This window comes from Pinus tabuliformis, chromosome 9, assembly GCF_031772625.1.
Source record: "Pinus tabuliformis cultivar Carrire ecotype Pingquan chromosome 9, CPIR1, whole genome shotgun sequence".
NCBI lineage: Eukaryota > Viridiplantae > Streptophyta > Pinopsida > Pinales > Pinaceae > Pinus > Pinus tabuliformis.
The window spans coordinates 1465824290-1465835295 of record NC_142307.1 but is presented as its reverse complement, the minus strand read 5'-3'; positions in this window follow the sequence as shown (position 1 = coordinate 1465835295).

Below are 11006 nucleotides of genomic sequence, written 5' to 3'. Positions count from 1 at the left end.
AATTTGTAGCAAACTGTGAAAATTCTTGAGGCGCGACACACCTGGTTTGAGGTGCAGTGCACCTGATCGGCATGGCGCACGCAGCGTAGGTTTAACACTGAGATTGTAACAGGCGCGACGCACCAGAGAAGTGCGGTGCACCTATTAGTGGGTGCGGTGCACCTGCCTCCAAAGCCCGAAACTCATCCAAATCGCCTCCTCTAAGCTACAAACTTGCAAAATTCCTCCTTCCAAGTAAGTCAAGCATCTCATATTGCCATTGCAAGGGTTTTAGTCAGTTTTCATGGTGTTTCAATAGGTAAAAAACAAAACCCCAGCTCCTTGCACAGTCAATTGAAAAGCTGCCTAGGGTTTGTAAAATTGCAATTTTGGCTGTCTTATCCCCCTCTACCATTTTCACATCCCCTCACTACATGTCACTCACCTCATTTCTCCTTCCCTCTTTTACTTACACTCACCACTCACCTATCCCCCTATCCCTAAACACTAAAAACTCTAATACCTAATCCTACTACTCCCAAACCCTAATTGGCATCTCTAAACCCTAATCCTTATTCCCCAAACCCTGCCACTCCCAAAAACCCTACAGTTAGTAGCAAACTCCCACATTCATAGTCCCCACTCATTAATCCCTTTCATTTAACAACAAACACCTATTGTTCATATAAAATCTCTTCATACTGATCAAAGAACATCAAACAATGGCAAATGTGGAGACAGATTCATCTTATGACAGGAATGAGGAAACCGTAAGTAATTCCTCACAAAAAATTCATGCACCAAGGAAGTCTCACAAGGGAGGAAAACACATCCGAGAGGAGCCCACTACACTTACTGAGCTATTGGCTTATCCTCTTGTTGTAGCATGTTTCAAACGTCAGTCTTGCTATCAGTTTTGTGAGATGGTGGAAAGAGTCAAATACCACCATGAGCTTGCCAGAATTTTTGTGCTCCATCGTCATAATGGCCAGGTCAATTTGCTAGGTGTGACATTCACTTTGACACCTGAGACTATAGCTGAAGCAACTGGTATTCTGAATGTGGGTGAACAGTGGAACAAGGGACAACTGTTGGATAGAGATCATTATGAGCCTTATATCAAGGCTAGTTTTCAGAGGCATTTCAGTAGGGTCTTCCCTTTTAGATACCTATAGGACACATATGCTCCCCTTATGAAACTCATAACCAAATATTTCAGTTGTGAAGGCAGATTTTCTCGCCTATACACCTATCATGTCAGATTATTTATGCATTTTACTAGAGTGAGGATGATGAACATCCCATATTTCATATGCCAGAATATTGAGAAAATGACCACATTGGTGCAAAGGAAACCTCCTCATCAGCAGTACAATAGTATCTATCACTTTGCATTGATTAAGATTGTGGTTTTGTGTCAACTGAGTTTACTGAATGTTTCATGGGATGATTTCATTTCACATGAGGTCTTCACAAGCCCTCAAGTGCCCCCATTAGTTTTTCATGAGGCAGGAGAGCCTTCACATCAGCAAGAGGTTCATGAGACTCAAACCACCAGTGTGCCAGTGTTTGTCACTTATCAGAAGGGCACAAGGAGGTTATTTGCAGCAGCAAAACGAGTATTATCTCCACCCGGGGTGGAAGGGGTCTCGTTTCCTTCAACGACAAAGCAGGTACAGGACAAAGGTAAGCAGCCATTGCATGATGAGGGACCTTCAGAAGGTTAAGAGAAAGATTTCATTCTCATTTAGGATGATGACACTGATTTGGGCTCCCAAAGCTAAAAGCTCAAGGAGATCATCAAGGAACAACAAGCTGACATTCATGACTTGTCTCTCAACCTGGAAAGATCCAAGTGGGTAATAAACTATCTTGAGAAAAGGAACAAGCAGTTGGAAGACCAGCAGACTATCATGGAGCTCCAAAACATAAGAGAAAACTGGCAAGCAGCCAAGAGGAGGAAAATCAAGTTGACACCACTAGAGCAAGAGATTGAAGTTGATCGAGAATATTGGCTTGAGAGGGAAAACATGCACTTGGAGAAGATGCTGGAGAAGGCCAACAAAGAGAAAAATATGTTGAGGCACATGGCCTATCACTATTTGGCAAGAAACAAAGTTTGCAAAGCAAGAATAAGGACCTTGAAGGCTAAGTTGAGGAAAACATTGAGGAGGAAGAAAGAGCAAGACAAGCTCAAGATTTTGGCTGAGGATTCCTTAGCCCAACATAGCACTTCATGCAGGTCACACAGCCCAAATTTCAAGAAATTTGGCACACTTTTTGTCAATTTTGAATTTTTGAAGCAAAACACAGATTTTTCTACCTGGTGCATAGCGCCACCCGGCGCTTGCTTTTGCTAGGGACCTCCTATGGAGGAAAACTCTACATTTTTGGATTCTTCATGAAAAATTATGAATTCCCAAAAATGTCTAGAAATTTTTGTCAAGTTTTGAGCTTCCAAAAGGGTCAAAAACACCTCAAAAATGCCCTTTTTGCCCCTTTTTGGCCACACAGGAAGCAGTGTTGGGAGAACTCACTTTGGGAGGGGTAAATGGACACCAAATTTAGAAATTCTACCTGTTCTACAAAGTAGACAGATAGACCTTTCCAACAAGTCTACTTGGAGCAAATTTGGTACACGGGAAGGCCTCCAAAATCATCTACAAAAAGGCGCTACGCACAGGGACAGTGGCGCGGCGCACAGGATGGAAAATTGACTTTTTTGCCAAAAAACTCTGTTTTTCGCTTAGTTTTTTCTCAGTTTGAATTTTCTCTCTCTCATGGTCAAAATATTGATGTGAATTGATGGAATTTGATGTAAAAATGTTGAAAATTCACTCATGGAGGTAGATAGATCATGAAAATGTAGTTTTGAATTGAATGAATCAGTTTCCTAGGTTTTAGAGGCAAGTTGTTCCACTGTCTACTTTTCAGTTCTTAGTTTAGATCTTGTTGAAACAGCTCCTAAACTCATGAATTTGACCCCTAAAGCCTAATATGAGTTGTTTGTTGCCTATATCTATTAGTTTTTCAGTCATTTGTAAAGGTTGGACTCTTGTGAATGCTTTGAGCATTATTGTACATTCATCTCTGTAATTTGGCAAAGGAATAGACTAGGGTTTGCAGCATTTTGTGGGATTCTTGTGGCAGGTTGATTTGGTATTTTTTTTCCTTCTGTAATTCAAGTTTACATGTGTTTATGTATGCCATCATCTCTTTCTGTTCAGCTTAACTAAATGAATCAAGGTTAAAGGTAGAATTCATTGATGTTGCAGTGCTCTACCTAGGGTTTGTTCAGTTATTCATGTTTTCAACTATTTGAAGAGGATCCCTGAGACTCTCATGCCCTCTATAACTCCTCACCAGTCTTAAGAATCTCCATCTCACTTATTTCAAAGTACTAAACAATTTTCCTATCTCACCCCACAGAAACCTTTGCAAGACTGTGTCCATTCCCCGGACCCAAATCTACCTTTCACATTTGAGCCAAAAAACCATAATTAAATTCAATAAAAGTCCTTTGAGCATATACCTAAACTAAAATTAGTCTTTATATCAGTCATCTCAAACTTTACTTGCCATATTTTCCTGATATTGACAAGGAGAGAGCCCTCTCCCGACCTAGTAGGGCTAACTACCAAGTTAAGCATGGTTTAATGTTACCCTAGACCTGCCTTTCTCAGCTTGAGGTAGATTTAGGCCATAACAAGATCAATCACGGTGTCTCTGGCTCGAGAAACTTCAGTGACAGTCCACAAAATTAAATCTACTCCTTGCTGAAGGAAACCTATCATTACCTTAATAAGATATATAACCACCATGTTCAATATAAAATGAGAGTTCACTGTGTGCTCTATCTACACATGAGATTAGACAAGAAAAAAGAAGAAGAAGAACTACCCTCCGAAGAAGCCTGCTTTGCATCTACTTCATTGAACATTGTCCATCTATTTTCTTTGTATTTCACAACTTTCCATTTCGAACAATAATGACAGAGCATCCTAAATTTTGTACAAGATAGCTTGACCAGTTCCTTTTTCGCGAGAATTTTGTACAAGATAGTTTGACCGGTTCCTTTTTCGCCTGAAATAAAATGCTTGAGGCAACAATTTGGCCTCACCGGAAGATTTCAAGAATGATAACCTCAAATATGAAGCCTTCGGTGAAAAGCGAGGGGAAAAATTTGTATCTTTCAAAGCTTTACATAGTTAAAAATCAAACAGAAACAAACACATATCTTTCTACCTGAGCTTTCTCATCTTCCTGGGATTTCCCAATTGTTTATTGCAAAAACTACACATCACACAAAATTCCTGAGAAGCTTTAAGAAGATATTTCATAACAGTAGCATTATTACTTTAAAATGGATATCTGCCAGCAGCTAGTGTCTTCTAAGATTTATTTTATTTGACATGAAAGGCATCTACGATGTATACTACGAATTCAAAAGGCTATAATACCAACACCGTTAGAACAACTAGTGTTTGCAATAAACACTATGTAAGCCCTATTCTGACCAGTGTTTGCAACAAATATTTAGGGTGCCTCATAAATGTAAAGGGATTTGATTTCTGTTAGAGTAAGATTATAGGATTAATTTCCTTAATGATTTTATTGGTCTTAGCCGAGAACCACGAATGAATTCCAAGTTAAAATCAGGATTTGAAGCAATACACACAAAAAGATTGAAATTTTAAATGCTCACCATTTAGAAGAGATGAGGAAGGATCACACATAGTAAGAGCGATCACGGTGTCTCTGGCTTGAGACACTGCAGTAACAGTTGACAAAATTAAATCTACTCCTTCTTGCCGAAGGAAACCTATCAATATCACTTCCTGTCATTTCCTGTCCACCTCTTGTCTGGCTCTGCCACCGCTGAATGTGATTTTTCATCTTGCACAAATACTTTTTCAGGTCTCTTTTTAGCTCGGCTATCTAACACCCAGGCTTAATCTCGAATGGGAAAATAAAGACTTTGGTTATTTTTCCACACTAAGAGTTTATCGTATATCGTCTATCAGAGGATGACACGCAAACTATGGTAACTATCACATAACGGATTCATACCAGTTTTTTCAATCTGATGGTTGTGGCTATTTCCATCATATAACATCTAAATCAAAGGTCGACAAAGTTACAGGTGGCATGGGAGGGGAGTTTCTTTCAGAGGGAACGCCTTACGGCGTAATAATTTTAATTCATGCAAAATTAGTTGATAAAAATTTTAATTTTTTTAAGTGGAATGTTGCTTTCTTTTTAAAATATAATGTATAAGATTACTTAAATTCATGTATTTACTTTACTTTCTATATTTTTCAATGTTAATTTTATATTTTTTGGAAAAATGTCTTGAAATTCGTTGAGATGAAGTTGGAGATTCTTAACACAATCAACCATTTTTCTTTAAGTGTGAAATAAATATCTTTAATAATTATATATATTATTTAATTATAGCTTCAAGCAATTTTTTAAGTTCTATTTATTTAACTCATTTATCCATTTGATTTGAAATATTAGGTATTAGAAATTTTTTATTTTATAGGAAAGAAATGTACAAGAATTGAAGTAAAAATAGTAATGTAAATTTAACTCAAAAACGAAAACATAAAAATTGAAAAAACCAAATTTGAGATTAGTTAAATTCATATAAAAAGAAGAATTTCAATATGCAAATGAGGAATTTCAATATGTAAATCTTTTTTAGTACTAAACTTTAAAAAAAATTATAATTCTAAATAATTGATCTAGTTAATAATATAATAAATTTAATTAAATATACTTATTATATTTTGATACTTACCATAAATTAATATCTATTTATATTTATAAATTATTTATATACCTATATAATGATTTCACTTCCCATTTCTTTCTGAAAACTACGTAGGCAAATGAATTGGTGATGCATTGTTGTTTTTGGGATTTTACAAATGCATCCCCTTTCTTGGTTATCCCGAGAATTTCTATTCAACTTAAGTGGGGCATTTTATAATTAGTAAAATGCTCGAAGCGACCCAATAAAATTGTAAATATGCACATAATTGATGGTATTGTTTTTATCCACTGCTAACATGTAAAATTTAAAACTTTAACACAATCAGAAATAAGTAATATTTTTTTTATAAATATTACCATATGCTTAAACACCTAGGAGTATATGCGTTCTTTGAATAATTATTATGGTAATCTGATACTTTGGTTAATGGATGGCATACCATACCTGCTTGAAATCTTATTAAAAACCACGCCATAATCCCTATTCTCCAATAAACATTGCAACTTAACTATGCACCATAAGGTTTTCCTAAAGGTTCGCGAAGGAGGTGAGGGTGACATTTGTCGGTCATCGTGGTAGACAACTGCGTACATCTGAACCATTGTCTTTTTCGAAGCTAATCTAACGGTCCACCTTCTTCCACAATTAGTTAGGGTATCAAACACGGGAAGTCGTGCCCTTGGTTTGGCTCATTTTCTCTCTGCTGCTCCTCATGGCCTAGCTCTGCAACTTGGCGTCGGCGGCTCTGTTGTTTTGGCATTTCCCCACATTAACCAGGTGAACCAACACAGGTTCTTTCACCCATTTGGTTAGACGAGTCTCAATCTTTACCATTGGCAATTCTGGCTATGGTTTATTTTTGTGGGCTCTCTTTGAACCATCAATTGGACTGCAGGGAGCATACAGGTGATAGGTCTCCGGTTTTACGTCAGGGTTAATAAAAGGTAACCTACATAGTTTTCAGGTGCAAATGACATAGTGTCCTATTCCAGGAAGTGAGCTACTTACGATTATGTTCCTGCTCTTTAAATTACAACTTATCCCTTCATTCAGCTTCCTTACGATTCTCAACCCAATTTGTTTTGTATGTGACAGTGATTGCTCCTCAGACAATTTTGGCACTAGTAGCACTGCTACAACTATATCCCGACTATAAACAGGTGTTGATTTTCTTGTAGCCATGTAGTTTATAGGTTAAGAATTGTGGGTTTCCTTTTTGTGAGTTTTTCTGAACTGTTATTTAGACAAATGTAGAGCCTCTTGGCAATTTTTACCCAGAAGAGGGTTTCCTACTCATTAACTGTGAAATTGGTTTCCACTGTCTATTTGTTTTGTATGTGACAGGTATTGCTCCTCAGGAAATTTGGGCACTGGTAGCACTGTTGCAACTATATCCTAACTATAAACAAGTGTTGATTTTATTGCGGCCAAGTAGTTTATAGGTTAAGAATTGTGGGCTTCATTTTTGTGAGTTTTACTAAACTTTTATTCAGACAAATGTAGAGCCTCTTGGCAATTTTGACCCAGAAGAGGGTTTCCTACTTGTTAACTGTGAAACTGGATTCCACTATCTTTTCCTGTGGGTTTATGGTATTTCATTGAATGATATATATATATATATATATATATGCTTATAGAATTTTATGGTTAAATTCTTGATGTCTTGTTGAATGTATTCAGTTCCTGAATTTAGACAGTTTTAAGAATGGAAATTGCGGTTTAGTCTGGTTCAGTTTATACCTTAATAGAGGAACTTGAACAAAGGTTCAAAGGGGATTGGACTTGGGAGCTGTGAACTTGAAAGCCTCGTCTCAACCCCTTCGACAACCCAGTTCCCCTAACAAGGGTTTTTCTCCTGTACATAATAGAAAATTTATTTTTCGGAACTAGTTATAGTTAATTAACTCTTACTATATTCATATAATATTTCACATTCAAGGTCTTATTTTGTTTTTATTGAGTTATCTTTGTAACAACAGTTATGATTTCAAGAACTTGGGGTTCACGGTTAACCCTCTCGGCCATAAGGTCTGTTTCCCTTCCTATTACCTACTAGTCTAATATTTATCCGTGTCAAGGACTCGGTGGAGGTTCTGCAGGTTGTAGCCATGAAAATACCACCTCGTTGAGTCATGGAAATAGGTTTGGGCAGAGAGGTTCCAGGCCTCCAATATTGTTTTGGTAGTACCCATTTTGCCCGGTCTTCTCTAGCATAGGCACACTTTCCTGTAGGTTACGGGACTGATTTTCATTCTACTTGCAGTGTGTCATCTTTTATTATGGCTGCTTTAGAAGCAATTTTCTATTCCCTCCTATTTCATTACTAGAACCTCCCTACAAAGTCAAAGACCACTCCCCCATATTGTCCCTTCTTTCAAGGGTTACAGTTCTCGGGCATATACCGGATCTGAAAAAGTTTTATAAAATCAATACATAAATTTTCCTTAATAATTACAATATTACACACACACACTTAAACTGTTATAGGTCCAAAGATTGAATTTTGTTGTGAGAATCAATCGCAGTTTTGTTGTAAGAAGCATCATTGGAAAGAAAAAGGCACAACATTTCAGGGAGCGACTATCTCGTGGCAAACAAAATCATTGATATAGTTGAGTTTTAGTGAACATGAAGTACTTTTTCATCCACAAAAAATATTATCAGATTTGAGGATGATGACAAGCAGAAAGTCTAAGATGACCCTAATCACGAATTATTGAATAAATATTTTTCTTGGCCATAAATTAATTTAATCAGCTTTATGTTGCAGTGTGGATTCTTTCCCTACCAGAAAATCCTTTCAACTGGTTGTTTCGCTGCTTAAAAGGAACAAAATTATGCTCCTCTAAATATCTCTAGATCTTAAATTAAAGCCCTAGTCTTCTCCTCCTATAAATATCTCTAGATCTTAAATTAAAGCCCTAGTCTTCTCCTCTAAATATATCTATTTCTTAAATTAGAGCCCTCGTCTTCTGCCAGATCTCTTATCCATGTAAAAAGAAAAATTGTATATATGTGACGTCTCTAGATTTTGAGTTGTTAATAAATCTTCTACCGGAACCCGAGGTTTGTGCCAGAGATATTGCCAAAAGTAGGATCTGTGTGATTTGAAGGAATTCTTCTTTGTTTCAGTATGTTGTATTTTGGAATCTTTTAAACAAGGATGGCTACGATGAATTGCAACCTCTTTTTCTCCCAGCACGATGTCAGCAGATCATGGAGCTTTGTAAAATGTCGAAATCTGTATAATTTTGTGTCCGAGCGAATGGAAATTATTAGTAATTTAATTTATATTTTGGTTCAATTTTTTTCCTTGGCTATGAATTTTCATATCGTGATTTGAATTTTCTTTTTATTCTCTGGTGACTGTAATTTTTCTCTAGCTATGTAATTTTCGTAAAGGCAGCTACCACGATTCCTGTAATTATTAATTCTAAAGAGAAATTAATCTTTATTTTTCCATTAGAAGTATGTTCAATCTCTGGTTCATATTATTATCATTCAAATTTTTTTTGGCGTGAAAAAAATAGTTTTAAATTCAGAAAGAAAAAATGTTTTCTTGGAATTATTTTTAGATCAATGTTGAACTATTAAGAATTTAAAATTTATCAAAAACTTCATAAATTAATTGATGGTAAATTATTTATAATCCCGCATTTACCCTAAGTGTATATTATCTATATTCGAATAGATAGTAAGTGTCCTTATCAAGTTCCTCGAGATACTCAAATACATCTGGGTGGACAGTTGGGTGCATCTGAACCATTGTCTCTTCTGGAGCTAATCTGATGGCCCACCTTCTTCCCCACTCAGTTAGGGTATCAAACGTGAGAAGTCATGCCCTTAGTTTGGTTCATTTGCTCTCCACTACTCCTCATGTCCGAGCTCTGCAACTTGGCATTGGCGGCTTTGTTGTTTTGGCATTTCCCCATGTTAACCAGGTGACACAACGCAGGTTCTTTCACCCATTTGGTTAGACAGGTCTCAATCTTTACCATTGGAAATTTCAGCTATGGTTTATTTTTATGGGCTCTCTCTGAACCCTCTATTGTACTGCACAGAGCATATAGTTTACTGGTCTCCGGTTTTACGTCAGGGTTAATAGAAGGTAACCTACACAGCTTCCAGGTTTCCTCATTCAAGGTAACAACCATTGTGGGTTTGACCTCTGGTTTGGGTCCATTCTCGGTAGATACTTTGCTTCTGATGGAATTAAGACTACTCCTGAGAGTTTCGAATGATGTTCCATCCAAAATTCCAACACCATCTTGCCCAAATTCCCTGATTTCCTCAGTTAGGTTTCCTAAGAAGATGTCGTTTCAGCAGTTTGATGCTTTCTCTGAAATGTTCTAATGGAGATTTAGTATATAAATGATGCAGTCTAATGGAGATTTAAAATTCATGTATTTAGTATATAAATGATGCAGTCTAATGGATATTTTACATTTTTTGGAAAAATGTCTTGAAATTAAAATTTAAGATTACTTCATTTATATATTTAGTATATAAATGATGAACTCTAATGGAGATAATAATTGGTTCTTATGCATCAGTACTTTACTTTCTATATTCTTCAATGTTAATTTTACATTTTTGAAATGTTTATTTTCTAGAGGGGAAAGACGAGAAAATTTTACATTTTTGAAATGCAACACAACAGTTTGTCCACAGAAGTCCGTCCAGTTCACTAATGCAACACAACAATAGGGAAAAGACAATTAAAAATTTGTGGACAAAATTTTACATTTTTGAAATGCAACACAGTAGTCCGTCCAGTTCACTGATGCAACACAACAGTCTGTCAAGTTCACTGATTCAACACAACGATAGGTGTAAGAGCGAATCGAACCTTAAACCTCTAGATGGAAAAGGCTTTAAAAGAAAGATGCATTACTAACCATGATGTAGTGGCCCTTGTTGATCAGGGTTTCAAGTGCAAGGTCATATCTTCTGTGTACAGGGGCCGAGCTCCCAAAAAAATGTGGCGTTGCTCTTCACAACATTAATGGGAGACTGTTGCGGCCTTGCTCTTCACAACATCGATGGGAGACTGTTGCATCTCGTGACCGCAGGCCCACCATTTTTCATTGAGCTTCCACCAATTTTCAGGCCCCTTGGGACCCCCTTTGTACTCGAATAGCCGTTACAGTATGAGTAGTTATAACTACTTTCCCTTCTGTAGGCCCACCATTCGTGGTTGTGCTTCCACCAGTTTTTAGGCCTCTTGGGACCCTCTTTGTACTCAAAC